At 37.4% G+C, this 13739-nt stretch overlaps 1 pseudogene; it reads left to right on the top strand.

Annotated features, from left to right (window-relative positions):
- The first annotated feature begins 2673 nt into the window (after positions 1–2673).
- Positions 2674–4068, top strand: LOC143032665 (zinc finger BED domain-containing protein 5-like; annotated as a pseudogene).
- The last annotated feature ends 9671 nt before the right edge of the window (positions 4069–13739 follow it).

Raw genomic sequence — 13739 nt, 5'->3', positions numbered from 1 at the left:
AACGCAAAGAAGAACGCAAAGAAGAACGCGAAGAGGAAGGAGAAGAGGAAGGAGAAGAAGAAGAAGAAGAAGAAGAAGAAGAAGAAGAAGAAGAAGAAGAAGAAGAAGAAGAAGAAGAAGAAGAAGAAGAAGAAGAAGAAGAAGAAGAAGAAGAAGAAGAAGAAGAAGAAGAAGAAGAAGATGATGATGATGATGATGATGATGATGATGATGATGATGATGATGATGATGATGATGATGATGATGATGATGATGATGATGATGATGATGATGATGATGATGATGATGATGATGATGATGATGATGATGATGATGATGATGATGATGATGATGATGATGATGATGATGATGATGATGAAGAAGAAGAAGAAGAAGGTAATGATTAGGTTCCGTCACAGAATTTACTTTTCTAAAGTCGATAACTGCTCTGTAAGAGCCATCTTTCTTTGAAACAAAAAATAAGGGTGAATTCCAAAGGACATATATAGGGTCATGTGCTGGTCTCAAGTCAATGTGATACTGCACACGATCAGTAACACATATGGATTAACATGGTAAAGCTACAGCTTGTCTGTGGATCACGAGTAATTTGCTAAGACGAGCTCTGATGTTGGCTTCCAGCTGAGTGGCCAGTTCAGCAGGGGAGTAAGAAGCATGCTGAGTAGAAACAGCAGCTATCAAAGGCATGGGATTCCGAAAGGAGGCTTCATCAACGACAGTGAAAGACCCAAGGTGAGCATCATTTCTGAGAGTAATAGAGGAGCCTGTAAAATTTGTTACTAGGGCATCCGTAATATGATCATCTCTCACAGAGGAAAGAGTACCTTTTAAGTCAAGACGTTGGACTCATACAGAGTTAGGGTGTAACACTACACATGAGCCTACGGGGATTTGCAAATGCGGACAGGAACCATGCGTGCACAGGTCGGACCTATATACTGTTCACCTATAACAACATCAGTACACATGTCAGTTGTTGAGACGGAACGTTTCGACTCTACAGGAATGGAGGAATCAAAGTCTTCTTGAGAAGAAGGCTATAAAGGGGGCTGTTCAAAGTGTGCGCGACGGGAGGAAATAGGAAGTACTAAACTCGGGTTCTCTGTCGTAAAGTGGTGTCATTATGAGTTAATGCCTGGTACATAGGATAAAGAGAAATATCATTTTAGCTAATTCATAAAAACCGAGCACAGCATTACAATGGAGAACGATGTTGGTAACAATATAAAAGCTCTAATAAAAAGGGCAGTTATAAGCAAGGCATAAAAGAGGCAAAGTAGCAGAACCTTTCACATTTAAAGAGGAACCTTGAATAACACTGAACGTGTGGGTCTCAGGAAGATAGGATACGTTATACAGTTCTTTTAGCTTTAAGTAGGCACGTTCAGTCAACAAACTACAATCAGCACCAGTATCCATGCAAACAGTGAGAGGTGTACCATAGGTATAAAATTGAAAATCACATCGTTGTGAAGGTATAGCAATTAGGAAAAGGCACACAAGGTTCTGGAGGTAAAGACACAGACGAAGTAAATTTATTGCGGAATGATAATTTGCCTGGTGAAAATTTGACTGAGAGGAGGAGGCAGTAGCTGTTTTTTCTCTTTGAAGTTTTTGAATACTGAAACGTTCCTCTGAGGAATGAGCAGAGGGACCATGAACAAGGTAATATTTAATGAGACGTACAGGCAAATTTACGTTAGTACGACGACATTGACGTAAGGAAGAACGAGCATGGTGTTGCCTGGAATTTATTGCATGTGGGTGTGAAGTTGAATCATGAGAACGTCCACATGAAGTAAAGCTAACAGGAGCTGAAGGATGACGTGTAAAATTACATCATGCAGGTGAAGTCTATTGAGGAACAAGAGTCTGTGCTGTAGGAGCAACTGCACGCTCACGGCGTTGGCGTGAAAAGCAACGCTGGAATGCATGACCTTATTTATGACAGTAAGTGCAAACGGGTAAGGTAGTTTGACGCTCTAGGGCAGGGGTTCCCAAAGTGGGTTCCGCGGAACCCTTGGCTTCCGTGAAGCTAGGCCACGTAGGTCGTAAGCTAAAGTTCTCCAGACATGCAAAGAGTGTTGCACTGATGAGCGCACATCAGAGCTTTAACTTTGGAAACATGATACTTCCTTATATTTTCCATTCAAATACCTCATCTCCTTAACTTGAGGAAATTTTATTAGAAAATATGATTAAAAGGTAGTAGACTTTTTCATTAGAGGAAATTCCTTAAAATTAAAAGCTGAAAGAAAATGGAAATCCATAATATTAAAAATTCCTCAGAACTGAGAATCCTGCCGTACAGCTAACTCCAGAGTTGCCATTTGGTATTCTCAATACCAAATTTTGAACAATTTTGGTATTGGAAAGTGCAATTTCGATACCAAATTTAATTTCACTGTAATTTGGTTTTGTAATTTTGGAAACCATTTTTTAAATTAATTTTTATATATTACGTTTGGTGTTATGCTCTGAGAAAGATCTGGCAACCCTGGCTAACTCTCTCTCGGTTCGTTTTTTTTATTCACACTTCAGTTAGCACCAACTCTTGTACGGTGGATAAGTTTTGCTCTGTTGTATCCTGAGTGTATGTTATTGTTCGCTCTTTGTCAACGAGTTTATTCTTATATATTTCAGTTACTATTTCCCAAGTTCTTCAATGGATCGATGGTTAAAAAAAAAACTGGAATTCGCAAAGAGGCTGGAATTACTAGAAATGAAGAAAGTAAAACAATATCATCTGTGGAAGATACAGAGGTTTCTGAACCTGCAGCACAACCGTCGACAACTACTAGGCCTAATTTGATTAATGTGCAAAATATAAAATCTGCTTCCTTTTGCTCTAAACAGCAGCCAACAAAGAAAAAGCGTAAGTATGATTCTCGGTATTTGTCATATGGCTTTACTAGAATTGTTGATGAAGAAGCCCCAGACGCTATTTGCATACTTTGTGACAAAATATTAGCTAACAGTTCGTTGGCACCAGCTAAGTTACAAAGACATATGGAAACAAAGCATAGTACTTTTAAAGATAAAGATATTTCTTTTTTCGAAAGAAAACTTGAAAGTTATAATAGATCTATAAGTGTCTTGTTAAAAAAATTCAAAACAGAAAATGAAAATGCAACAGAAGCATCATATAAAGCAAATTACCACATTTCTCTTCATGGTGAAGCACATACTATTGGCGAATCGTTTATAAAACCTATATTGAAAGATGTAGTATCCTGTGTATTTAATGAAGAGCCTGTTCAAAAGGTTGAAGCTATATCTCTTTCTAACAATATGGTGTCAAGACATATTACAGATATTGCTGATGACATTGAAAATGAACTTATTTCACGATTACATGCGTGTGATGCTTACGCATTGCAAATGGATGAGTCCACAGATGTGGCTGGGCTAGCAATTTTACTTGTGTTTGTCAGATACGATTTTGAAAAAAAAATTGAGGACAATATCCTTTTTTGTAAAAGTTTAGAGCTGCATACCACAGGAAAAGATATTTTTGACTGCATTGATGATTTCATAAAAATTCATGGTATTGGCTGGGAAAAATGCATTTTAGTATGCACAGATGGAGCAAAGGCGATGACAGGAAAATTATCTGGTGCCATAACTTGAATCAAGGATGTTGCAAAGAACAGCAGCAGTAATCACTGCATTCTTCACAGATATGCATTAGTAACAAAAAGGATTTCAGCTTCATTGAAGACAGTTTTGGATGAAGCAGTGCAGATTATCAATTTTATTAAAACTCGGCCATTACAATCAAGAATATTTAAGGCTTTATGTGAAGATATGGAAAGTCATCATACGACTCTTCTTTTACATACCGAAGTTAGATGGCTTTCGAGAGGAAACGTTCTTGTGAGAATGGTTGAGTTAAGAAAAGAATTGTTGTCTTATTTTCTTGATCATAAATTAAGATTGTCTGAACGATTAAGAAATAGTATATGGTTGTCAAAACTTGCATATTTACCAGATATTTTTTCAAAACTGAATGAAACATGCCTGTCCCTACAAAGGAAAGAAATAAAAAAAAAATCGAGCTCAAGATAACATAATATCTTTATCACGTAAATTGCAATACTGGACTTCAGAAGTAGAAAATCATAATTTTGACTGCTTTCCGCTTCTTACTGAATTTCTAGAAGAATTTGAAGTGGATTTAGATACCGAAACCTTCAGTGATATTAAGGGACATCTCAACAGCTTATCAGAATCTCTTATTGAGTATTTTCCTAACTTGAAGATCAAAGACCATTACTGAGTACAAAATCCATTCAAAGTAACAGAAAAACCAACAGAACTTCCAGCAGTGGATTATGAACACTTGATAGAAATTACTTCAGATACTCAGTTAAAGGCCAAGTTTGAAGAAGTGCCATTAGATCTTTTTTGGGGGAATCTAAGTGATGAATATCCCGAAATATCCAAACGAGCCGTAAGAGTACTCCTACCATTTGCGACAACTTATTTGTGCGAATCAGGATTTTCAAGATATGCTAGCACGAAAACTAAATATCGAAGCAAACTGGATGCTACACCGGATATGAGAATTCAATTATCCAGCATTAAACCAAATTTTCAGAGGATAATGATGTCCAAGAAACAGATGCATTCTTCCCATTAGTTATTTTTTAAGGAAATTATGTATAACTTACTATTTTGAGTAAAAAGATGCTTATTTAAAATATATTCATTTTTCAATATATATAGTATGTTTATGGAAATTATGTACAAATTAATATTTTGAGTAAAAAGTATGTTTCTTTAAAATAAATTCATTTTTCAATATAGAACGTTTAAGGAAATTATGTACAAATTACTATTTTGAGTAAAAGGTATGTTTGTTTAAAATAAATTCATTTTTCAGTATAGTATGTTTTAGGAAATTATGTTGTACAACTTACTATTTTGAGTAAAATGTATGTTTATTTAAAATAAACTCATTTTTCAGTATAGTTTGTTTTAAGGAAGTTATGTACAATTTACTATTTTGAGTATAAAGTATGTTTTTCAAATAAATTCATTTTTCAATATAGTATGTTTTATTTTGGGTTCCATTTTTTTTTTCAGATAAAGTTTGGGAACCACTGCTCTAGGGCAAGGTAAAACGAATATTATAAAGTACGTTGAGAAACACACACCCCCCCCCCGCTCCGCGCACCTCCACCGTGACGTCACAGGAAATCCAGAGGGGGAGAGTGAGAGGTGAAAGAAAATGTAAACTTTAAAGAAAACACCATGAAAACACTATGATGTTCACAATAATGAAATTACTCAGTATCACTTTCTTATCTTCAAATTATCAGTATCTGAGATATGACCGCCAGAAAAGTTATAAAAATGTTTTCCATGCTTTCACATTAGGTGGGTTATATTAATATGACGAGTTATTAGATGGGATGACATGTCAAGCGTGGATTTTATATGTAGACCTTTATCTCCACCAAGCTCAGTTATGTTTTAACCGGATTCTTTAGTTTGTTTATTTGCAATTGAATGAAAATTTCAGGAAATGTTTCTAATGAATAGTTACTTTCAAAATGACGGCTGCATACATATCCAGATGACCGAGTATTGTGTGTGCCACATAATTCAATCCATTTCTTTCTAAGTTCTTTATTTTTGGGTAGTGAAAAGAAATGTATATTTTTATCACCTTTCAGTCTAACGGCATTGCACTTCTGCAGTATACAAAATGTTGGCATTTTATATGTTATTTGTCTGCCTTAGCTACCCCTTTGATCAGAAGATAGAGCTTCGCTCCACACACTGGTGTGTGAGTGACTGACAGCTCTCGACCCGCGGAACCCTGGTCTCGATATTTCCGTTGACGTCATCATCTACCTGTGCAGTGGAGACGTTTTCTGGCTCTCCCTCACCACCCCGCTAACGTACCTTATAGTATTCGTTTTACCTTGCTCAAGGGTTTGAGAAACTTGCGGGGTAGCAGAGTGTGACTCGCTGGTAGCAGCAATGATAGATGGATTTTTCTCCCTTCTCTTGTTCCTAATTTTAGAGGAAAAATCTAGGAGTGTCTCATCATGCTTATATTCAAGGGTAGAGGCAATGCGACGATCTTGAGGATTTAAAAGGTTCACATAATATAGAAATTCCATGATAAGGCGAAAATCGCCTTCAGTTACACAACCATTTTGGAACTAAGAGGAGGCTTTAATTGAATATACTATTTGATTTGTAAGCTAGGCTGCACGAGGTTGAGCTCTCATATAATCCAAGGCACCAGAGTGAACACTAAGGGTCTGGGCAGCATTTAAAAAATATATAGGCTGAGAAGCACCAAATATTTGCAAGAAATTTGTCTTAAACTTTTAATAATCATTATTAAGGGCCTTGGGATCAAAAGCGGAATCACTCATTAATTCAGAGGCTAAAGATTCTGGAATCAACTGAGACCTTATAAAGGATATTCTATCTGCACCAGAGGTAATACGGGAATTCCTTGTAACATCCTCACACATCTGAAAAAATTGCAAAGGAGAATAAGAAGTTACCTCTTCACCACTAAATTTCTGAATAGTAAGGTCTTGGTGTATCAACTTAATAGTAGGTGAAGAAATTGTTGGAAGAGTGGAGAGTCCAGCAATTAAAGTTGTAGTTGTAGTGGTAGTAGTTGAAGTAGTAGTAGGAGTAGGGTTAATCTCGTTAGTAGACATGGTAGTGGTAAATCCAATTTAGCCAGTCTCTCGTCAAAATGACAAGTTTGAAAGTGCAGGAGCCATTTTTGTTGTTGCTCTCTGGATTCTTTTTATTTATTTTCTTTATATTATTTTTGGTACTGGGTGACCACAATGTCGCCGCATATTCTAGTCTAGGCCTTATTAGTGTGACTAATATATTTTTTACTAATTTCTTCGTCCAAAAATGTAAATGCCAATTTTATTTATCTTAGCAAGTTATAGGATTCTCCGACAATTTCATTTTTTTTTTTTATTTTTAATCATAGGACAAGTCGTTTGAGATAATTACTCCCAAATATTTTACAGATCCCACTTTCTTTACCTCCTTTGTTCCAATTTCATATTGTCCTGATATTCTATCTTAACTTTTCCAAACTCCATTATGCTACACTTCTTAATATTGAAGTCTACTTCCCATTTCTGACTCCAATTCCATAACTTATTCAGATCTTCCTGTAGTGATTCGCAATCCGTTTTGGTTTTTACTTTCCATAACAATTTAGCGTCGTCTGCAAAGAAGCTTATGCAACATTGTACATCATCATCCATGTAATTCACATAAATAGCAAACATTATTGGAGCCAATACAGATCCTTGCGGAACTCCACTGATCACCTCCTTCCAACCTGAATATTTTTCTCCAAGTACTGCTCTCATTTTTCTACCAATCATAAAGTCCTACATCCATTTTAGTAGGTATCCCTCCTATATGTTCCATATTTGTGTGTGTGTGTGTGTGTGTGTGTGTGTGTGTGTGTGTGTGTGTGTGTGTGTGTGTGTGTGTGTGTGTGTGTGTGTGTTACCTTGTCGAAAGCTTTTTGTAAGTCCAGGAAAGCACAATCAACCCATCCATCTCTTTCTTGCAATATGTCTATTAGTCTTGAGTAAAAACATGTTAAGTTTGTGGTACATGATCTTCCTTGTCTGAAGCCAAATTGTCTTCGGTTTATTATATTATTTTCTTCCAGGTGTTTTACTTATTTATTCTTGGTAATTTTCTCACCAATTTTGGCTTTAGTGCTTGTTTTCTCTTTTATATATTGGTTCAATGTTAGCATTTTGCCAAGCTTTTGGTATTTTTCCTTCTTTAAGTGAGCAACTTATTATGTTATGTACTTTGTCTATTAGTTCTACTTTACATTTTTTTTTAATACAATTTGCAATTCCGTCCGGGCCATGCGATTTCCTGACATCAAGGTTTGATAAATTTTCCATTATTCCTTTTTGTGTTATTATTATCTCGCTCATGGGTCAGGGTTAGGATGTCCCTGCTACTGGTAAATTGTAACCCGGTACAACCTGCCGCATGGGTAGATGGGACCCAGCCCAGTAAGGTAACTCATCTAGGAGATGGAAAACTCTGACCCCAAACCTCCACTGCCATGTGGATTACCCACCAAAGGAAATGCTTCGGGAGTAAACCCTGAGGAAAAATCCGGAGATGGAGTCCCTATGGCGGTTCGATGCTGACCTCAGTAACGCTCCGGCAACTCCTGCGACACTGTTGGTACCCAAAATGTACTAGTTCTTTTGTTCCTTTTGAGCCATCTTCAGTGTGAAGAGGGGGGGCCTACTGCATGGGCAACTGCTTATCCTCCATAATCTTCTGCTCTGGCTTGCGCCTTGGAAAGGTCACTCCAGCTTTGCCTCACAGTGTTGAACCAACACGGGAAGCAGCAGATACCTGTTATAAATCACAATGTTTGATTGGCGTAGAATCTGGCACCATGGGCTGCTTCCGACGGTGGGAGAGTTCTTCGGATCTTATTGGACAGCTACCGCCCGCCTGTAGCTGGGCAGCCCCCAGTCAAAAGGTGTTTTCCCGCCACAGCCTTCCTTCCTCATTAGGTGCTTGAGGATTAGGATCAAACCGACAAGCAGGCTGAAAAACCCGCACCAGGAAAGAACTCAAGAAACTCAAAGAACAGGTGCCCAGTCCTAAAACTTGGAAGATGGAACGTCCGAACGATGACTGTCCGAAGACCTTCAAGGCATCAGTAATGCGAGAAAAACAGCTGTCATCAGCAGCGAGCTGCTGAGACTACAGGTGGACATAGCAGCATTACAAGAGACTCGCCTGGCCGACAGCGGAACCCTCAAGCAGAAGGAATTCACTTTCTTCTGGCATGGGAAGAGTGCGGAGGATCGAAGAGAGCATGGAGTTGGGTTTGCTGTCAGGAACACTTTACTGAATATGGTCGAACCAGGAGACAAGGGATCTGAATGCGTGATGACACTCCGCCTCCACACCTCCGAAGGTCCTGTCACTCTCGTCAGCGCCTACGCTCCCACTCTGACATCCACAGCAAGAGCAAAGGACGAGTTTTACATCAACATCAGCAACATCGTAAAGAACATACCCCCCAAGGAACATGTCATTATCCTGGGAGACTTCAACGCTCGAGTGGGTGCCGACCATGACTCCTGGCCTTCCAATCTTGGACATTTTGGAATTGGCAAGATCAACAACAACGGGCAGCGCCTGCACGAGCTTTGCTCCTACAACATGACCAACTCCTTCTTCCAGACCAAGCCACAACACAGGGTGTCATGGTGTCACCCTCTCTCAAAGCATTGGCATCAGCTGGACATGATCCTGATCCGTCGTAGCAATATCAAGCTTGTGCCGGTTACCCGCATTTACTACAGCGCAGACTGCGACACCGACCACTCTCTCGTCTGCTGTAAGATCAGGTTACAACCTAAGAAGCTTCACAACTCCAAGCAGAAAGGCAAACTTTGCATCAGCACCACGGGTATGTATCTCCCTGAGAAAGTCGAAGAATTTGCCAAGTCCCTTCAAAAAGCTCTGTCTCTCGAACACCAGCACTGTTCTGCAGATGAGAGGTGAAACCACCTCTGCTATACCATTTAGAAAACAGCCCTTGCAACCTTTGGGAAGAAAACCTCCAAGAACAACGACTGGTTTGACGCTAAGTTCAGTAAGATGTCCCCTGTCATTGATGCAAAGCGTGCTGCCCTTGCTGAATACAAGCGCTCTCCCACCGAGAAAACCTTGCAAGTACTCAGAGCAGTAAGAAGCCAAGTGCAACAGACTGCACGACGTTGTGTAAATGAATACTGGCAACAGCTCAGCGACTCCATCCAGTTTGCAGCAGTTTCGGGCAACATCAGAGGAATATATCAAGGCATCATGACAGCTCTAGGTCCAACACAGAGCAAAACAGCCCCCCTCGGGACTACCAGTGGGGAAGTGTTAGCTTCGCTGCCAATAACACTTAATCACTTGTGTTATTCACCCGTAGGCCCCATGCCTCGTCCTTCTCTTAAGAATGTTTCCACCAAATCTTCTATAATAAGTTATTAAAGTTTCTTGATGGGTTGAATTATAATGGAGATATAGTTTTCTTATCTTCTTTTCTTCTAAGTAGTACACTTGGTTCTTCAAGCTACACCAAGGGACTCGCCCCCAGGATCCCTGTTCATCCCACCAAGTCTTTTTTGCTCTGACGTCACTATTTAATTCAACCAGTATCTTTTTACTTTTCAAATAAGTACCACCCTTTAAGGGCGTGACTTTACCTCCATGCACCAATAATTTTTCTCCTCCTCCACCTTATTCTCCAATCAGAAAGACTGTTATACTGTCTCAAGCGATATTGTTTACGCAAGCAGTTTGTCGCAGCAGAACGAGCTCTGTGTTTACATTCACAATATCAGCACCTCTTGATATCCTAATCTATATTTATAAACACAAGACAGTAAGCTAGAATATGCAACTCTCTGCAACTTCCACTCGGCCATTGTATCATAACAACCGAATGAAATTTACATATCGTTTCAGCTACCCCTCGATCTATTCAAATGTCTACCTCTATCTACCGGCCTCTTACAAGGCTCGGCAGCTACCCTTGGTCGTCCCAACCAATGATATCTACTGCCCTCTTACAGGGCTCGCTAGTATATATTTGGAAATCATCATATATATAAGAAGCTAGTCTACCTTTACATAAACTGGTAAAATGGCATCAGTAAAACAAATAAGCAACCCTCCAGAATGCACAAAAATAATTCAGGCAGATACATGGCTACTGGAGTTTAACAGAGACAATCTCCTGAATACAACAATTGAAATCAGTGCAGACAATAATATTGAAGAAAAAAGAACACCAAGAATAACTATATAATTGGTAGAATAATCATTTGAAGGAGATCTTGACAATGATCTTCTCTTAATTTTCAAAGGGGGAGAGTTTTCAGGCAATGTGAAGTTGAAGGTCGAAATATATGAATCTTCAGTTAAATGCATTGTATTAAGGGTATTAGCAATAGTGGAAATAGGGCCTCCATGTAATTCACAGGTATCAACAACTGAGATAAGACCTTCAACCAATTCCAATTTAGGACTGATTCCAGGACAATTTATGGAAATTTTGGGGGTCCTATTAGGGAAAAATAGATAATGGGATCCTTGTATGTTACTATGAGAAATCTGGTCTACCAAAATTTTCTTGTAATGACAATTATTCATCACAGACACATTTCTAACCAGAGAAGCTTCACAAGAGTTTTTCAAAGTTTCACGAAACACAAAAAGAGAAGAATGGCAAAGATAAAGATTCTTATTAACTATTTTACAATCATCTAATTTATCATTAGATATCATGCTTTCCTTTAGGTTGTCTAGAGAAAGGATATAGTTGAATGGATCTATAACTGTAACATCCACTTCATATAATGAACCATTTACCTCTACAGTGAAGTGTATCAACTTATACAGGTTAACCTCAGATTAGAAGAAAAAGGAATTTCTATTATTACTGAAGAAATATTCAAGTAGCCATTTAATAAAGGGTAGTAAAATGCCACATTACTTCGTCAAAGAAAGGTTCAAAGTTCCAATTCTTCTTTGCTTAATTAATTATATTTATAAGTTGAGGTATTGGGAGAAGAGAAGATGTTACTTGACCAGAATTTGCTAGAACTAAATCTTGCACAAAAGATTTCAACTGAACTTGCATCTCAGGTAATTTCAAATACATAGTATTGAGTAATAAGAAAAGATGCATTGTATGCTCCAGTTCACTTTGTTTTAAACTGAGATTCTCTAAGTTATCTGTAATTTCAGAGAACATTTCCTCAATGTTCTTCACACTTGTTTGTAGATTATCAATTTTTGCAATCTTCTCATTTAATTTATTCATAGAAATGTTTAAATGAGCAAGGAAGGCAAAATTAGATATTCCAAATCCAGCAAGAGCTCCTAAAGCCACTACTAACATTACAAAAGATAAAAAGGCGGAGCATGCCAAAAGGAGACCTTTGGGTCCATATCTAGGTCGGATGCGAAAAAATCATAATAATAATAAAATAATAAATAAAAACTATAACAATGTAAATAACAAATAAAATACACAATTAAATGCATAGGTATAGTTAAATAAAAAACAAACAGGTAAATAGTAAATAACAATAAATTGACATATAACTAATAATAAATGAAAATCAGACAGACAAATGATAACAAAACATAAACAAATAATATAAAATAAATTATAATCATTGCAGCATCTTGCTTATGTGTTTATCTAAATGATTCTTAAAGCCTCGAACTGAACTACATTGCACTACCTGTGCAGGAAGTTTATTCCATTCATTAATTACACGGTTGGCAAAGTTGTTTCTACCTGCTTCCAAATTGAATCTATTTCCGGACAGTTGGAAACCATTGTTTCTTATCTGATTCTTATTCAATGTGAAATTTTTTTAACTTTTGATGTTGTCAATTCCCTTTAAAATCTTAAAGACCTGTATCAAGTCACCTCTGAGTCTACGTTTTTTTAGGCAAAACAGATCCATATGTTTTGATCAATTTTCGTATAATTAATTTTTGATATTTGGAATCAGTTTTGTGGCTCGCCGTTGTACTTTTTCCAGTCTGTCAATGTCTTTAATGAGATTCGGTGACCATACGGAAACAGCATATTCCAAATGTGGACGAACTAACGATTTATATAGCTTGTTAATAAGTGATGGACTTTTGAAATCAAAAGATCGCGCAATCAGTCTTAGAATCTTATTTGCTTTCTCAGAGGCTGATATACACTGCTTGGATGGTTTGAGGTCGTTACTGATAATTACGCCGAGATCTTTTTCACTATCCACTTTTGTTAACGATTTTCCAAATAACTTGTAATCGTACTTACTGTTATTTATACCTATGTGCATTACCTTGCATTTACTTGTGTTAAATTTCATTAGCCACTTCTCAGACCATTGCTGTAATTTATCTAAATCTTCTCGAATATCTAATTGGTTTGAGTGATCAATTGCCACTCCGCACAGTTTTGTATCATCAGCAAATTTGGAAACAGTAGATTTTAGTCCATGGTCTATATCATTTATATATACTATGAATAGAAGTGGTCCAAGAACGGAACCCTGAGGAACTCCATTTGTAAAAAAAAATCCATCTAGAAGTTTTTCCATTTAAAACAACTCTCTGTTTTCGACCATTCAACCAATTACTAGTCCAACCTAATAGGCTACCACTTATTCCGTGTAAAGCTAATTTAGTAATTAGTCTTTCGTGTGGGACGGTATCAAAAGCTTTTGCAAAGTCTAGATATATTAAATCTATATTGTTTCTTTTGTCATAATTCGAGATAACTGGGTTGTAGAATTCGAGTAAGTTAGTCACGCAAGAACGTTTCCGTCTGAAACCATGCTGGCTATCATTTATCAAACGGTTACTTTCTAAATGATGTTCGATAGCATCTCTGATGATAGTTTCCATTATTTTTCCTACGATTGAAGTCAAACTTATAGGCCTATAGTTATTTGGTTTCTTTTTGTCACCTTTTTTGAATATGGGAGTAACGTTAGCTAGCTTCCATTCTCTTGGAACATCTCCGGATATGATGGATTTCTTGAAAATAATATCTAATGGAACAACAATCTCATTTTTAATTTCCTTTAAGATTCTTGGATGCCAACCGTCAGGCCCTGGTGTTTTATTAACTTTGAGTTTGTCTATACACCTTTTAATTTTTTCTTTTGTTA

The sequence above is a fragment of the Oratosquilla oratoria genome, chromosome 14, assembly GCF_046742065.1.
Source record: "Oratosquilla oratoria isolate Oo_2021 chromosome 14, ASM4674206v1, whole genome shotgun sequence".
In the NCBI taxonomy this organism is placed as follows: domain Eukaryota; kingdom Metazoa; phylum Arthropoda; class Malacostraca; order Stomatopoda; family Squillidae; genus Oratosquilla; species Oratosquilla oratoria.
The sequence above is the reverse complement of the archived record's forward strand: the minus strand, read 5'-3'. Positions and strand labels throughout refer to the sequence as shown.